The sequence below is a fragment of the Tympanuchus pallidicinctus genome, unplaced genomic scaffold (genome assembly GCF_026119805.1).
Source record: "Tympanuchus pallidicinctus isolate F22 unplaced genomic scaffold, pur_lepc_1.0 scaffold3, whole genome shotgun sequence".
Classification (NCBI taxonomy): domain Eukaryota; kingdom Metazoa; phylum Chordata; class Aves; order Galliformes; family Phasianidae; genus Tympanuchus; species Tympanuchus pallidicinctus.
The window spans coordinates 35,862,305-35,878,960 of NW_026294747.1; positions in this window are offsets into that span (position 1 = coordinate 35,862,305).

Here is a 16,656-nt window from a genome sequence, read left to right on the forward strand (position 1 = left end):
AGATTTCACTTCCAAGAAGAAAGTTGTGGAAAGAACTCATTGACTGTATATCTCAGTGTGTAATTGTTGACAGAACTCTGTTGCACAGGCCTAGTAGTTAACATATTTTCTTCCGTACAAATAGTAGATACTGGTTTATGTAGTTTACAAGAGAACAATAGAAAATCTGCCATTTTGTCACCACTGTGTTTTATTCAGCATCAGGAATGTTCAGTGCTTTACAGACACTGAAAAATATTTGACCTCCCTTTGCAAATCAGTGTCAACATTCATTACCTGTTTGAGTAGGTCTTCATTCTTATCTATTAGGGGGTTTCATATCCAAAATCCACTAAGGCTTAAATTCTTGCCTTAGAAGACACGCAGGTGGGAACAGACATAGCAGAGAAGTAAATAGACTCAAATATTAATCAACAACTAAGACACTACCATCTGCTTGTGTAGTATGATCTGAACTGCAGAACATCTTAAAGCAGTATAAGGCCTGATCAAGACATCTGATCTCATTATATCAGATAGCCTTCAGCTAACCATTACATTGAGATGCTTAAGATCGTCTAGTTCCAACCCCTCTTACTGTAGACAGGGGCCAGGTTACTCAATTCAGCCTGATCTTGAATGCCTTTAGGGAGAGGACATCCACTGTCTCTCTAGGCAACTTCTTCCAGTGTCTTACCATCCCTACAGTAAATAATTTATTCCTAACATCTAGTCTAAATCTATCCTCCTCCAGGTTTAAAGCCATTTCTCTTCATTCTGTTGCTACATGCCGTTATGAAAAGTTCCTCTCCAGCTTTCCTGTAGGCCCCCCCTCAGGTACTGGAATGATGATATAAGATTCCCATAGAGCCTCCTTTTCTGTAGGCTGAAAACATAAACTCTCTCAGCCCGTCCCTGCAGGTGAAGTGCTCCAGCCCTCTTTTCTGTAGCCCTCATCTGGACTCACTCTAACAGCTCAATGTCCTTCTTGTGTTGGAGGAGATTATCACCAAACTGTGGTAGTGCCTTCTTTTCAGCCATTTTTACCTCCAGGTTAATTTTTTTTCCTTCAGTTTTAGAAAATATTTTTTTTTAAGTTATTTAAAAAAAAAATCTTCCAAAATTATTAGAAATTGGCAGAGAAACTGAATGTCTTCAACATTTTATGCTTTTATTGAAAAGTAAAATCCAGCATAACCATACAAGACGCATGTACTCTCCCTTTATATGGCAAACAGAGCATTCTTTACAATCACTTCCAAACAGAGTGTGGTGAATACTTTGCATGGGACAACCCATAGCCACACTACAAACTATCATTAAACGTCTAGTAGTCTAAATTTACCAATGCACTACAAAACTCCTTTCTTTCTTGTTTTCAAATGAACAACTTCAGAGATAAAGAGATAAACATCTTCTCCTTTCTTTTTTCCATTGCAAATATTTTCCACCAATTTTTATAATGGGTATTATTCTTTGTACATTGCAATGCCTTTCTTTAGCTTTGTTATCTAAAGGAATGCTAGGTAAAACCTTTCACTTTCAAATCTGCCTGTCTTTATGTGCATGCATGACTTCTACTGATCTCACAGAGTTGTGTATACACAGGGAAAGGAGAGTAGAGACCTGAAAATTGCCACCATTTCAAGTAATAACATTTTTGCTTCTTTTGTTACCTTTGAATACAACTCACTGAACCCATATAAAAATTTATTTTCTCTCTGTTTGCCTCTTTCTTTCTATGCTGCTTTCTGTTGCTAAGCTGCCTCCATTCCTTATCATCCATGTGCTTGATGTTCCCTCTCTTGGTGTAGTGCCATAGAGCTGTGATCAAGATATAACCTAAGAGAATGCAATTGTGTGACCATTAAGGTCATGCATTTGCAAAGTATGTTTCCATTCCAAATCCAGCTGCATGCTATTGATCAAAAATTGCACGGTAGCACTGCAGTGAGAAACTTCTATGAATGGTGAGTCAAAGAACAAGCATGGGTATTTATGGGTAACAGCTTTTTCAGAAGGACATATTTTTTAAGCTGTTCATTGGCTTCATGAATGGCTCAAAGGGTTTCTAAATGATCTTTAAAGTATAATGTTTCACTCTCATCATTTCTGCAGCGCAAGGGAGATGCTGTGGTACAAGGATTCCATGTACCAAAACAGGCTGAAGTTGTATCTTTCTGGTACCCACTACTTCCTGTGTGTATAGCTATGTCCAATGTATAGCTTTTGGACTGCCTCTAGGTGAGGTAGCTGCTACTTACGTCCATTCACTCTTATTGAAATTCAGCTGTACTCACACAGCATGGAAAACTAAGTCATAAGCAGCTTGCTCCCATCTCATACAGCCTGAGAGGCAAATGGGAAGTGGGAAGATGTGGAGACAGTACAGCTGACTCTCAGCTGGTAGCCCAGTGACACACGCATTGGGGCAAATTGAAATTGCTGCAGGAACATAAGGCAGGGTTGTCCTTTTTCTTGTTGTTGGTGGAGCCACAATATTGAGTCAAAATCTGCTGTGAGGCTTGACTTAATGCAACTGAAGCTTTCTCTGAGTGTTCCTGATCCAATATCAGGAAAAAATCACCTCCGGTATTCACCTACATACCAGAAATCCCTCTCAAAGTGATAGCATGAGAGAGGAAAGCCTAATCATTATTCTTTTAAACAGTCTACATTCACATCTTTCTTCTATATCCAGCTTCTTTCTGCTAATTATTTATTTTAATTAATTCTTGCTACATCTCCTTTCTTTTCCACATCACATGCTTCATTTTTCTCTTTGGAAAAAAATGAGCAAACAAATAATAAAAAAAAAACCAAAACACCAAAACAACAGATTTCCTTACTCTCCATCCACATGCATAACAGAATCATAGGGCTAGATTCTGAAAGGTATGTGACTGGAATATAATCGTATCAACTTCAGTAGTTACTCCAGGAATACTTGAGAGAAGAGTCAGGGACGAGCTCTTTTTTAACTAAGCAAAGTCTACTGTCACAATTGTTTAAAGCTTTGTAATACAATATAGGATGTGTTGATAACGTTCATTTTTAAAAACTACCCTTGTACATTTACAACCTCTTGCCAACTGGGAACTTTGATTTTTTTTTAAAAAATTTTTCTCATGACCCAGTTTTGCAATTTTCTTCTCCAATAGGCCAGACTAAAATTCTTTCACATCACTGCATCTGGTAGTTCTGATGGTCCCATGGCTGCTTAATTTATTTGTGTGCTTACAGATGAATCATGAGAAACAGAAAACAAACTTGAACTCTACCACTTCTACTTGCTCAAATACATAATTTTAATGAGCAGTAAATTTGCTGGAAAAAGCAGTACCAGTTTTTCATGACACAATCCATTTTGTGAATTGCACAAAATAACAGGATTAGATGGGCAACTAGTCTGATAGTTTTTTCCTTCTTAATTGGAGTAGATGACCAAGATTCCTGAATAGATCTGAATGAGCTTACCTCATCCCAAAGACCAGTACCTTCATCTACTTGTGCCAGCTGAACAGCATCTCACTTCTTATTTGGCCTCTGCAGAAATTTGTGTAGTTGCTAGAACAGGAGCAACTAGAGCCCAGCAACTCACTGTTGGCCATGGTGACAATTACAGGTTATGCATTTTATATCCAACAGTGGAGGATTGATTTTTCCTTTTCTAATGCTTTGTCTATTCTTGGTGTTTTTTGCTTTCCTTGAGGGTCTTTCTCTTCCTGCCCCAAATTTTCCAATGTTAAACCATTTATTTGCTTGCTAATTTGAGCAACAGCTTTTATTCACTCGTGTAGTCATTCCATCACTTTTAGCCATGATTTTTCTGTCACATTCTTATGCTATAGATATCCTGTTTTATCCTGCTGGGAGGCATTGACTCACTCTAGAAATACTTGCTTTCCTATATTGCTTACGAAAAGCACTTCATATAGCTGTCTGTAATCTGCATATTGACATCTCCAGTTAGCTGAGTTGAATCTAGCTCTTCTTTTGGTCATCAAAACCACCTTTGAAGAGTGACTCTTGATGGGTCTCTGCAGTGTTTTGAAATCCTCTTTCTCAGAGCTGAACTATAGAATTAGCCCTGAGAGCAAAGAACTAGTCTCTCAGTTTCTGATCGTCTCTCATTGCTCAAGATGGAGCATCACTACCTTTTCTCAAATGTTGTTTTTCAGTTGCATTAATTTTTTTTTTTTTTTTTTTTTTCTAATTGTAGCAATGTGGACTCTGGATTTACATTCCTTGGCATGGTATATTGCTGTAAAAGTTCACATCCTTCTCTTCTCTTACCCTTATTCTTTGAAATAAAAATGCAGAACTAATAAATGATTCTTTTCCTTAATTTGCAGTTCTCAAATGGCACTTCTTTTTCCTAGCACGAATGCTCTCCTGCTGTTCAACCACAAGACAGTTAGATTATTTCATTAGTCATAGAGCATAAGAAGTATTTGCCGGACAACACATTTCAGGGAATACTTCCTCTCTACTGTTAATATATGCATAATGATGTGAACGACATGATTCATCACTCCAATTAAACAGCCTTGTTCTGGGCTTTCCTTCATTCCTCCAGATTCTTCACTTTCTGCTTTTTCCTAGATCAATTTTGTCCTTTTATTTCTAACATCTCCCCAGGCTCCTTTAGTCCTTTCTTATTATACATCTATATAACATGATGTCTCTAGTGAAAAACAGGAACATGTCCCAGGGAAGAATCATCTGCAAATGCCATCAGTATGTTTCTAACCTTTTACCTCCACCCTCACCCCCACCCTCCCTAATCACAGTAAATAGATTAAATAAAATCAAAGCTAGTTTCAGTCTCTGTAAGAACCCTCTGGGCACCTTCTCCAGCTTGCCACATTAGCGCTTATTGTTTCAGTCCAACAGGTCATTTATAACTCATGCTTTAGTGCTCTTGAAGGAAATTAGTGCAACAAAACACAATTCTGGAGCTTTAGGAAAGCAAAAGTGATATTTATTTTAAACAAAACTGACTACAGTTCCTCATGTTACTTTTCCCACAGATTTCACTTACTTGTTTTCTCACACCCACAAGACCATAAGCACAACAGTGCATTTGTCCAAGCAGTTTTTTGAGTCCTCCCAGTATTTCTTGGTTTCCTGTGATGGTACAAGCAGAATTTTGGATTGGACTTTTACATCTTTTGGGAATTAATTTTATTGTGAAGCAATACCTTGACTCCAATTGTTTACATTGTCTTTCATAAATCCTACATGAAGTATATGTCTGTTTCTTTTTGGTGTCTTTGTGGCTACAGCCCATCTTCATATTGGGGTGGTGGTAAAAGGAGGATACACGCCATGTGCTGTAACTTTTCTACCCTACTGTCCTGCCTTACTGGAGGACAGTCCTTCAAGTCTTTGTCTAAAAATAACATTCTTCAAGCTTTGCCAGTTTGGCTGTACCTGATCATGCCCTCCGTTATTAATGTAGGTATCTTGAGGTTTGTTAGTCTTACTGATGTTTAAGTATGTTATATATATATGATCACTTACAGAGAACACTCAAATTTGATTCAAGTAGTTATTAAAGGGATTCAAAGGATTTCCATTTATTTTTCATATTGTGGGATTATTTATAGGTTTTGGTTTATGTACAATTTACTTATTTTTATGGATCCAATCAACAAATTCTAAATATGATTTGTTTACTCCTGATAGTCTTCTGAAAATCTCAGACTGAATAACAGCCATCTCAGAATCTAAGTTAATGTGGCACATTATCAGAGCACTTACAATGGAAAAGATCCCATCCTATGCAGTTCGATTTTGGTAGTGACTGAAGAATACTCTAAACATGGGACAAATAAGTTCCATATCTCAACGGTTTTAGAGTTGCAGTCTGTTGAGCTGAATCAATTACAAATGAAGGGTCATTCAAAGGCAGCAAAACATTTAAACTGTAATTCCTCATTTTGCAACAATGAATCAAACACCACTGCACAAGCTCATCTTTTGCATGTTTTTGTTCCAAGTCTATGTTTTTTAGCACTGGTGGTGTTGCCAGTGAACATGTTACATATTTATTCTATTTCAAGGTCAAGATTTCCTGAGAGGATGGAGATATACAAATAACTTACATTTGATATGGCTGAGTATTCAAGCAGCAGCGCTATTGTAAGTGATAACAAAAGACAAAATGTAAGTCTGATACTTAAGGCCAGAACATGTTGTTTTTTTGAATCCTTTGTAATAAAAAGAAGGAATAGAAATTTTATCTCCCTTAATAAAAATATATCTACTTCACTGTATGTTTAGTTTGCGGTGTTGGCTTTATGAAAAAATTTGAGCACCCTTTGCAGTAAAAGGTAATTCATTAAAGCTCCTAAAGAAATACATAGTATTTTTTTTTTCATATACATCAGTATCCAGAGGTCATTACTTTCCTGCCAGGGACATATCTGAAACACTGTATTTTGGATTTAATTACAAGATCCTTACATTCCAGCAAAGAAGTTCTGTCCTTTCAGGTGCTGGCTTAGGAGTCACTTTGTAAAACACCTGTTTGGGGATCACTACTACTATTTTATTCTTTCTGTGTGCACACGTTTCCATAGGGTACAGAGGGAGCAAATTTTTCTCCCTTTTCCTTCACCAGAAAGTACACAGTCTGAGCGTGAGTGGGATGGTGCAGGAGTGAAAAAGAAAAGTCCATCTGGAGCATGCTCATGGATCAGCCTGAACAGTGGAGAGAGTGCGCAGGATAAAGGGACCGAAGAGAATCCAGTAAGAAGGGAAAGAAGAAAGGAAATTAGAGAGAAAGTAATGGACTGAATGCGTTCTGGTACCAACTGCAGAATCCTCCCTGTTCTCCAGCACCCAGGAGTACAACACTGACTGCTGCTGCCCCAGAGGGTTCTCCTCTCCTCTCCTCTCATTTTCTCATACAAAGGAAGTCTGGCTGTTAACAAATATGGAGAATGTTTTGCTGGTCCACTACAAAATTGTTAAACAAACTTCTTTTATTTGGGAAGTTTTTTCACAATGTTAAGCCTTCAAGCAGCATAGAAAATAAGAAAATCAGGGAAAAAGTAAATAAAGAACAAGAGAATCAAATAATTGTCTGGCCAAAATCTACTTGCAGTGTTGAAAGGAATAATTTAAAAGCAATGCATTTAATCAAATTTTTCACTTGTTCAGATCACATTATAGAGCTTGAAAAATCCTAGGGAAATTCAGTCCAATCTACTGAGCATTGAAAGCAGTACCACATCTTAAAGAAATTCCAGTGAAACCTTTACATATAGTCTACTGAAATCTTACCACAGACTATCCAATTTCCCATTAAAGTAGGTTCTTCTTGTAATAGGCAAAAAGATAGTAAGCAATTTCAGGAAAAACAAATAAACAAACATTTTTCTGGACTTTGGTTGGCAGTCTTCTCCTTCCCCCCCCCCTCCCTCCCCCCACCCTTATTCTCAATTCTATCCATTTTTTCTGATCCCTAATTTTGAAACAGCAACATTTATGCTGAGTGGCTTCAGATCCCCTGGATAATAGCATAGGGTGTGAGTCCTCAGGATCATGAGTCTCTTTTTCCCTACTCTATATAGGAAAATTCAATCCATCTTCTTGTTTCTTTCTCCCGTCACTTTATCCTGCCCTATTCCAAACCTTGTGAAGCCAATTTCCTGAGATAATGATAATAACAATTATTATTATTTTTATAATATTTAAAATATTTTTAATTATAATTATATATATATATATAATTTTATATATAAAATATAAATATATCTATATAAAAAATGGAAGGACAACAGAGCTTGCAAACTTCTGAGCCTGGGAAACAGTATTTCTCAGATTCAGAACAAGAATCATGATCAGGTTAGAATTTCTGGGCAGGTGACAGGTGGCCCTAATTTAGTTGTCAAAATAAAAGTGAATTTGTGGTCTCAAGAAGGAAGAAGATGACTCTGGTCTTACTCAGTCCTATAGGAAGGAATGGAAATTTGATCCTAAATCTAAGCATGCTTTCAAGATTTTCAGGCCATAAGGATCTGACTAGTGGGATCACTTTGACGACTCAGAAAAAATGAGATAAGCAGAGATACTGACTAAAGAGAGGCACACTTAATGCAAGCATCTCAACATAATGCTAAAGTTAGCATCAAATACTCAGTGCTGAGTCAGGTAGGAGTGTTGTGTTTGGTCCATCACCCTTCTCGTGTCATACCCATTGTTCTTGGCTGGTGGATTTCTTTTCCTATTCCTATAAGTACAAAGTACAGATATGTGAGAAACCACCTTTTGAGTCCTCCCAACCCGTAAACGAAGCCTGTGTTACATTTCTCTCCATCAAGGATGAATAAATTGCAGCTCCAATAGACCTTTTCTCACGCTTCAGGAAGCTGCAAAGAAAGCAGATCTGCTGTGAAACTCTTAACATTTGTTCTCACAGAAATTGAAAAAGACTTTCTGCTTTCACTACATTTCAATACATTATGTGTGCCCTCAGTTTTTATTAATCTTTCTGCAGATCCTTTGCTTTTGCCATTAGAGTGCAGTATTGTCACCAGTTTCCTTCAGGGATGTGAAGCTTGCGTAGGATCAAGAAAGGAAATTTTAAAGGGGTAGAAGAGAAACAGAATGTCACTTGGAGAAATTTATTGTGAAGCTCTGGTCTCTGACTCACTCATGAATAAATCCCAAATGCTAATTCTAATAACTCTTAGCCAGGAAATAGAGTGGGTTCAAGGTTAAAATCCCTGAAAAAAATGTAGGATAACCTTGCTGCAAGTCTTGCTAACTTGTATATACAAAGAAAGAAAACATTAGTGCCAGATCTCACAGACAGAGCTATTGAAGTACAGAAGTTTCTATTCCCTGAAAGAAAATGAAGGGTCTTTTTGAGAGATCAGTGTGAACCACCCATGAGCTGCAGAATCATTTCTGCTTTCTCCCTGGGAGAGATTCAAGCAGAGCTAGTTAGAAAATGCTCTACAAAACATTTATCTATCAAAATGTTAATTGCTCAAAAACAGAGCTTTTCTCAAATACATTCTGTTTTCAGTCAGCGTTTAACAGGATCGTTTCTCAGCCCTCTGCTCACCCAGGAGTGAGTTTGCTCCACAGCCATAGAACTTAAAACCAACTGCCTTGCAGTCCTTTTCTCACACAGAAGGAGAGTCTGGTTTGGAAGATTCTTCCTTTTTCAGGTGTTTAATCAGAGACTGTGATCCAGAGCTCCTCACCTTGTGTGCAGCATCTGTAGGCTGAACAGCAGGCACAGGGGCTGAAGATCAGGAGGCTGCCATGCTCTGGGATAACAGGCTTCTCCTCTCAGCTGACTTTTACTTTTTTGCTTTGTTCTAAAGTCAGCTATGAAGACACAACTTTCTGGGCATCACTGCTGCCACTCAACACCAAAGCAGCTTGTCTTGGGGCTAAGTGGAGCTGGAAGGCTGACAACCCTTTTGTACTCTGTACTTAGTCCCAGCATACTGCTCAGTCCTGCTATTCAAGTGAGTTCGAGTCACAGCTCACCTTACACCTGCTCCTCAACCTGACCTGACATTCTGAAGCCTGCCTCTGTTTTTCATAATGGCAATTCAAGAATTATCTGTTTCCCACTGAAAACTCAAAGTTAAAAGCCATCACAGCTGCTGCAGAGGCTTCACCAAAAGCAGCATCAGCAGTTTCTGTTTTAAAAACATTTTTTTTTTTCCACCCAGTCACACTGATGCAGCTGCATCTTTCGGCAGAGCCATCTCTGTGGCTGATTTGCCATTTTTTCTCTTTCCATTAAAAAATATCTGGGGCTTTCAACACCTCAAGACTTAATTTTTGAAACTCTGAAAGTGAAGGTTAAATATATCACAGCATCTGGAAAAGTTCTGTCAGACTCAAGGTCAAGTATTTTGCATATTTAGAGAGAGGAATATCTTTGTTTTACATCCTGAATGTCAAAGTTGCTTCAGAAAGTTGTGTTGTTGATAACACTGGATACATGAATGCTAATGAATGTAACCTGATGAATTTGAAGTGGTTTGTCAAAGGCAATGACATGAAGAAAACCAGGAGCTAGTAGGTTTCACCCATGTCACTCCTAGACAGTATCTCCTGTGGAGCAAAGGTTTTTGCTAGAGTTTGTGCTGCTTCCTCAGGGGTGCTTTCATCTCTCCACAGGAGCCCACTGATCCAACGCCTACCATCCCAGGTGCAAGTTTCTTCAGAAATGGGAACATCTGCACAATAGTTGCTCAAGACATGGAAAAAGAAAGGAGTGTAGTGGTAAGAGTGTGTCCCAAGCTGATATGAGACCTTCTTCATCAGCCTTGACTGGGAGGGATCAGTGGCCAGGCTGATCTCTGCAGGAGAGCTCCCAGCACAACAGGGAAGGCTGTTTCTGTGCCCTGAGCAGTGTGGCAGTCCCAGAGCAAGGAGGTGGCCACATGTCATTGTGTAGAACCTTGTGGCAGAAGGAAGAAAGTAACTTTTTAGGACCTCTAAGAGGACTCAATTAGGTGAAGTGACAGAAGAGGGGAGGGGAACCTGCCATCAGCTTAAATACATTGTTCTCTTTTTCTTATGTATTTTTATGCATTTTTCTTGATGTTTTCTGAGAGTACTTTTCTCATAATTTCAGAAATAAATGAATGGATGAAAAGGATATGCTGCTCCACCTGCCCTTGATATCAAAGAAGAGATGAATACATTCTAAGGCAAAAGATACAAGATTGTCCAACATGACATCTAACATCTGAGACAATATATGAAAATATGCAATCTTCTTCCCCCTATTTATTTCATTCAGAGTGTGTGCTAGTGAAAATGAAAATAATTCTGTGGATATTGTGCAATCAGTGCATATAATTTGACAACAAAAGAATAAGAAATATAATAAACCATTATCAATAGTGAGAAGACATCAGGCATGCTGTATGATTTCTTAAGCATGTATCTGAAATAGCTACACAAAACAGTCAGTGCAAAATGAAATAAAAAGCAGTGAACAGTTGTTTGCTGTAGGTACATTTTCTCTCTGACAGCTTCACTTCATTTCTGTTACACTGAACAGATACTGTCATTTGTCTGCGGGCACCTGTAATGAAATTCCTACCATAAGGGCTTTCCCAGAGTTGAGTCTTACCCAACGCAAGACTGTAAGAGTTTCAGCACTATATTAGATCAAAGGTTCACCTAGCCAATATCCTGTAATAACCAAAAGTAGATATGTAGTGGAGAGCAAGAGGATAGAGAAATCACTGTGACAGTTCTCCAAAATAACCTTCCAATCTCCAGCAACTTGTGGCTTGGAAATCTCCTGAACCAGACTTGGCTCTTAATAATCTTTGCTGAGTGTGTGTTATTTGAACTTTTTCCATCTCCTTGAATTCATGAACAGTTTTAGTACCCACAGTGTCTTTTGATAAAAAATTCATTTATTTAACAACAACATGTGGAGAATGATCTCCTTTTTGTTTGTTCATCAACTCCCACCTGCCAGTGTCATGGAATGCTCCCTTGCTCTTGCACTGAGAGAGGGACAATCAATGAGTATTTGCTACAGGCACACAGGACTTTCTACACCTCCAGTATATTTCCACTCTCTTACATCTTTTCAGGCTGAAGAAATCTCACCTTTTTGAGTAAATCATTTCATACCCGTGTTAACCTCTGAGCTTTTTCAGATTCTGCTTTGTACTTTTTGAAATGGGCAAAAAGAACTGTACAGAGTGTTCAGGATGCAGATGTACCATGAATTTATATAATAGTATTATGTTTTCTCCTTTGTTTCTCTTTTCCTTTCCTAGGCATTTTTAACATTCAATTTCCATTGTTACCTGGACTAAGCATCGAGATGACTGTCTGTTATAACCTTTCATTCCTGAGTATTTATTTCTGAGCTAATAATACTATACCTGAATTTAGCATGGGATTTTGGTTTTTGTTGTGCACCATCTAATGTTCACCTATACTAAATTTCATCAACTGTTTAATAGTTAGTGTTTTAAGATCATTCTGGACAGTTCTGCCACCATGCTATTCACACCTGAAGCATTCAGTGCCTATTATTTCAGAAAGAATTACTATTTAGCTCTAAAAGACTACTCACATTAAACGTATGTCAGGGAAAGTTACAAAAATTTGGTCTAACCTGTATATCTGTAACTCCATTTATTGCAAATCTATGGGAACAGAAGTGAACCTTTCTCTGTAACTGCTGGTGATATGATCATAGGTGGAAGATGCATTCAGGATATGAGATGGAACAGTCTCACATAAATAATCCATGCTTTCTTCTTTCTTCACTATGTCAACCAGTTCAGCATAGAAGTACAGTGAAAAAGACTGCACATACAGGACAGCATATGCATCCCAGAAGTATCTCAGCAGATGTCTCTGACATTTGAAGTCAGGCAAAATCTAGAATCAAGTGTTTCATTTCGGGGATTAAATATTGCTAAATATTTAAATACTAGTGCCTCTTACCCCCTCCACCCTTGAATAATTCTGTTTGGAATGTGTAAATGCTGATTTGAAAAAGGACAGAGAATTACAATTCTACTAATCAATGTTCTTTGACCAGTTGTTCTTCTCTGCCAGCCTCTGAGCCGTCCTTGGGGCACAAAAGTGCCATGGAGAGAATGCACAAGAAATTGTGAAATTATTTCCCTTAAGCCTCAAGAGAAGCATAAGCCCAAGAGAGAAAAGAGGCCCATTGTTTTCTGTGTTTTGAGCCCTCAGATTTGAAAACTCCCAAGTTTGCCATAGAAATGGGATCAACTTGCTTGATCCGCAACATTAAAGATATAGAGTAAAAGAAGAAAATGCAGTGTTGCTTAAAAATGATGAGAAATCCACAGATACTTCACAGAAGGTACCTTGAAGAAGCAAAAACTTTTTCACTCTGGCTACACAGGGAGGATTTAACTGCCAGGATGCAAAGAAAACAGAAGCTAATTATCAAATGAACATTGTCTTAATATGTTAATGAAGCGGTTTTGCTAATAGCGAGAGACCTGAATTTTAATACATTTTAAGAGCTCCTTGATTACGTGTTTGTTAGTTGTTATGATCATTTTAAATTATCTGTGCATGGCTTTATAATGGGTTAAAAACTGTATTAAGCACTGTATTCTAAACAGGCCTTGATGAGGCAGGTGAATAGTGCAAACATTGTCGCTAGGAAATTCACTTCAAAAGAAATGTAAACTAGTTAACCTAAAACATGTCATCAGATCCAACAGTCACACTCAGCAATGTAAGTAATTTCAATGTAATTGCCAGTTAGTTCTTTAAAAATGCCTTTTAAAAAATTATATATATATATATATATATATATATATATATATTGCAGGAGAATATTAAGTATTGTGTCAGTATTTCACTGTGCAGTAAAACTGACCCCAAAACAAGTTTGGGAGAATGAACTAAGTACTTTGGAAAATAATGAGTTATTCTGTTTTATCTTTGGTAACTAGAAACAATTCATGTTTGGTTGTGTTTTGTTTTGTTTTGTTTTTTAATTTGTTTGTTTTTTAATTCAATTATTCACAGTTTAAAAAAGCCTTCTACTAGAAGGCTTTTCTTTCCCCTTTTCCAAATCAGGTCATCCTGGACCATTATCCTTCTCCAGCCTTGCTTTTTTTTTTTTTTTTTTTTTTTTTTTTTAACCATTATAAACAGCCTTCAGTTGAAGGGTTCTTGATGGCTTGTCATCTAGGCTTCTGTGAAGCTGCTCACTGAATAAGACATGCTGCTCTTTCTAGTGAGAAATAAACGACAGTTACAAGTCCTCTGGGTTCACTTTCTGCAATTTTTAGAGGCAACCAGAGATATCTTCTCCACAAGATATCTTCCTTTAGTCCTTGAAAAACTGTTTTCATCCCAAATGAGGACAAAAAAACAGTACATAATCCATGTGGAAAGAGAGACTGCAATTTCTGGAAGGATGTCAGTGTTTGCTGGAGGTTACTCATGCCCATTTGACATTCCCCACTGTTAAACAAAATTATGTTTCAGTTCCATGTGACAAACATGTTGTGTTTTCTGGTGTGTCCATATTCTTTCTGCTCAGATAACCAAGGAAGTAAGGCTTTGTTTCCTCAAACCAGAAAGTGGAGCTCTGGATGGAAAGGGAATGAGAGCTTAGGTACAAATGGGAACTGTGTTTGTATTAGGCAAACTGCCATTAAGGGGTTCAAGCTCATCATTCCTTACTTCAGTTAATATCAAACAGAAGGGTCACACTGGCAATACAAAGATATTCTGAGAGCCTCATTTGGTATGTAATATCCAGTTATACAGTTTGGGACAGAGGCTTCCTCATCTACATCAGAGGCACTCATCTGCTCTTCACTCAGACTCCAGAAGTGCCTGGGGGATTGAACTATTGAGGCACTTCAGTGAGCATTTGGGCTACCTTAGAGTGCCAGACCCTGTCAGTGTCTGTTTAATGAGCCAGTGCTTCCATCTCCTGCACATCAGGTGCCTAAATTCATCTCATGCCTTTGGTTCAAGCCAGAGGGGTCTGAGACCATCTGAAATTCTATCCATAAAAGCCCTCTTAAGAAACCATCAGAGAGAACCCTTAAGTACAACATACACAGCTTTGGCTTTACAAAATTAAGCATATGTATTAAGCGAGCTAAAGAAATTGATACAACACAATATTTCTCATATTACATCCATTTTCTCATAAAATTTGGAGACCATAACTATCTTCTTATTTCTTGCACCTCTGTGTCAGTTTGGCAGAGAAAGGAGGAAACACAATCTTACTTAATATAAGCAGCATTTGAAAAATAGTAATTGCAGGTCTCACTTTAATTTATTTTTAGGTCATACTGCCCTCTAGGGGATTAGGCATATAGCTAGAGATTTTTGCATATTATGAACATTTTTAATTCAAATAGAAAGAGATCAGTACCTTTGTACTGCAGTAGAATGTAACAATCTATCTAGACTTCATAACTGATCATTTTTAGCATAATTCAAATTCATTTTCTTGGGAAGTATTCATAATTAGCATAGAGTCATTGCTTCCTGGAGATGGGGCTGACTTCATGTGCTCAGGTTGTTCATCTCTTTATATTAGGAAGTTTGTGCAGGGTCCAGTTGATGCTGTTAAATTAGGAGAACTTTCCCACTTATTTTGGGGAATACTGTATGAGAAGCATGAGAAAACTTAAACACTTAAATACTCTGTAGAATATATATATATTTGTCGCATCATACATGACTCCTCTTTCAACATTTTTGAAAACAAACAAACAAACAAATAAAAAAACAGCTTTCAGAAATAGAACAAACAGCAAAAGAGTCCATTTGGCCAGGCAAGATTGTGATTTTTTCCTAGTGATTTACGAAGGCCAAAAATAAAGGGAAAAAAAATGAGGATATTGAAAGATTGGAAAGGAGAAATCAAATGACAAGGAAGACTGCCCTTTGGGTGGACTGAGAAACTCGTAGCATTTTTTAGAGGTGGCAGTGCTTGCCAAGGATGGAGGATAGCCTACAGAAAGTGGTAAAGGAGCAGATATCCAGTTCTTTATTACCTCAAAATATTTAATCTTGTCTGCTTCCCTGTCAGTTACTGATGCTTTGATCCTCCTCTGACTTCTCTTCATCCTATTTCAATTTTAAAAGCCTGCAACTGGGCAACTGTAGAACAATCTTCTCTGGCCAAACGGACTCTAAAACTGGACTGGGAGTGGGGATCACCAGATTGCTGTTGGATCATTGCAAACCTGCTCTAAAAGTCTGAATTTGGACCTAATTAATCTTCATTTTACTGTGGAGTGAGTAGTCTTATCACTACAATGGGCCTCCAGTTTCTGGTTTGATACCCTCCATGCAGCTGCACTCCCAGCAGAGGAACAGCCATCTCCTGTAAGCACTGCCTTTAAAAAAAGATCACTTTGCTCTTGCTTCTTCCAAGGATCATGTGGGACTTTGGAGACGTTTTAAAGATGTCAGCTTTATATAATCTGGCTTTGCACTTTAACCTTAGCAATCTTAATTATGAGAGCTAAGGAAATTAGTGTAAGGTAAAATAGCTAATCTTACTGTTATTGTATTATCTTTGTGTTATCTTATTATTTAGTCCATTTAAATTTCAGAAGGCATCCACCTAGCCGTCTTCTACTTTTTCCCAACTTTGTTTCTGTCTTCTCACTTAAAATCTATATCCATTTTGTAAAACATATTCTTACATGTAGAAGGTTATGCTGCTGGGACCTCTTAAGTAAAAGCTCGCTTCTATATTTCCTTGCCTGGCCAAGAAAATGGGAATTAACATCTGCAGCTTTTTTAAATTTATTCTAAATGGTCCTATCACATTCAAGCTTGCATATCCTGTCCTGTAGTCCATGGCATGCTAATGATTTTTATTCTCAGTGGCCTAGACATTTGCAGATCTCAGAGACTCTACAATAATGGGCTTTCCCAAGTCTCTGCTGATTCTAACCTCATTTTATAAAAATTTCAGAAGTATTACATTTCTGGTTTGTTCTGGGCTTGTGTAGATGCCTTATTTACCTGCAGGCATGTGCCAGAAGAGGTAGTATGGCTCTTTCTGCGCTAGCTTGCCTCTACCAAGGCAAACCGGAGTTAATAACGTCAATAGGAAGACATTTTTGGTACTGCTTTGTAACTATAGCCATTGCCTTAACTTCTGTGCTTATCACAGTGTGTAGTTTC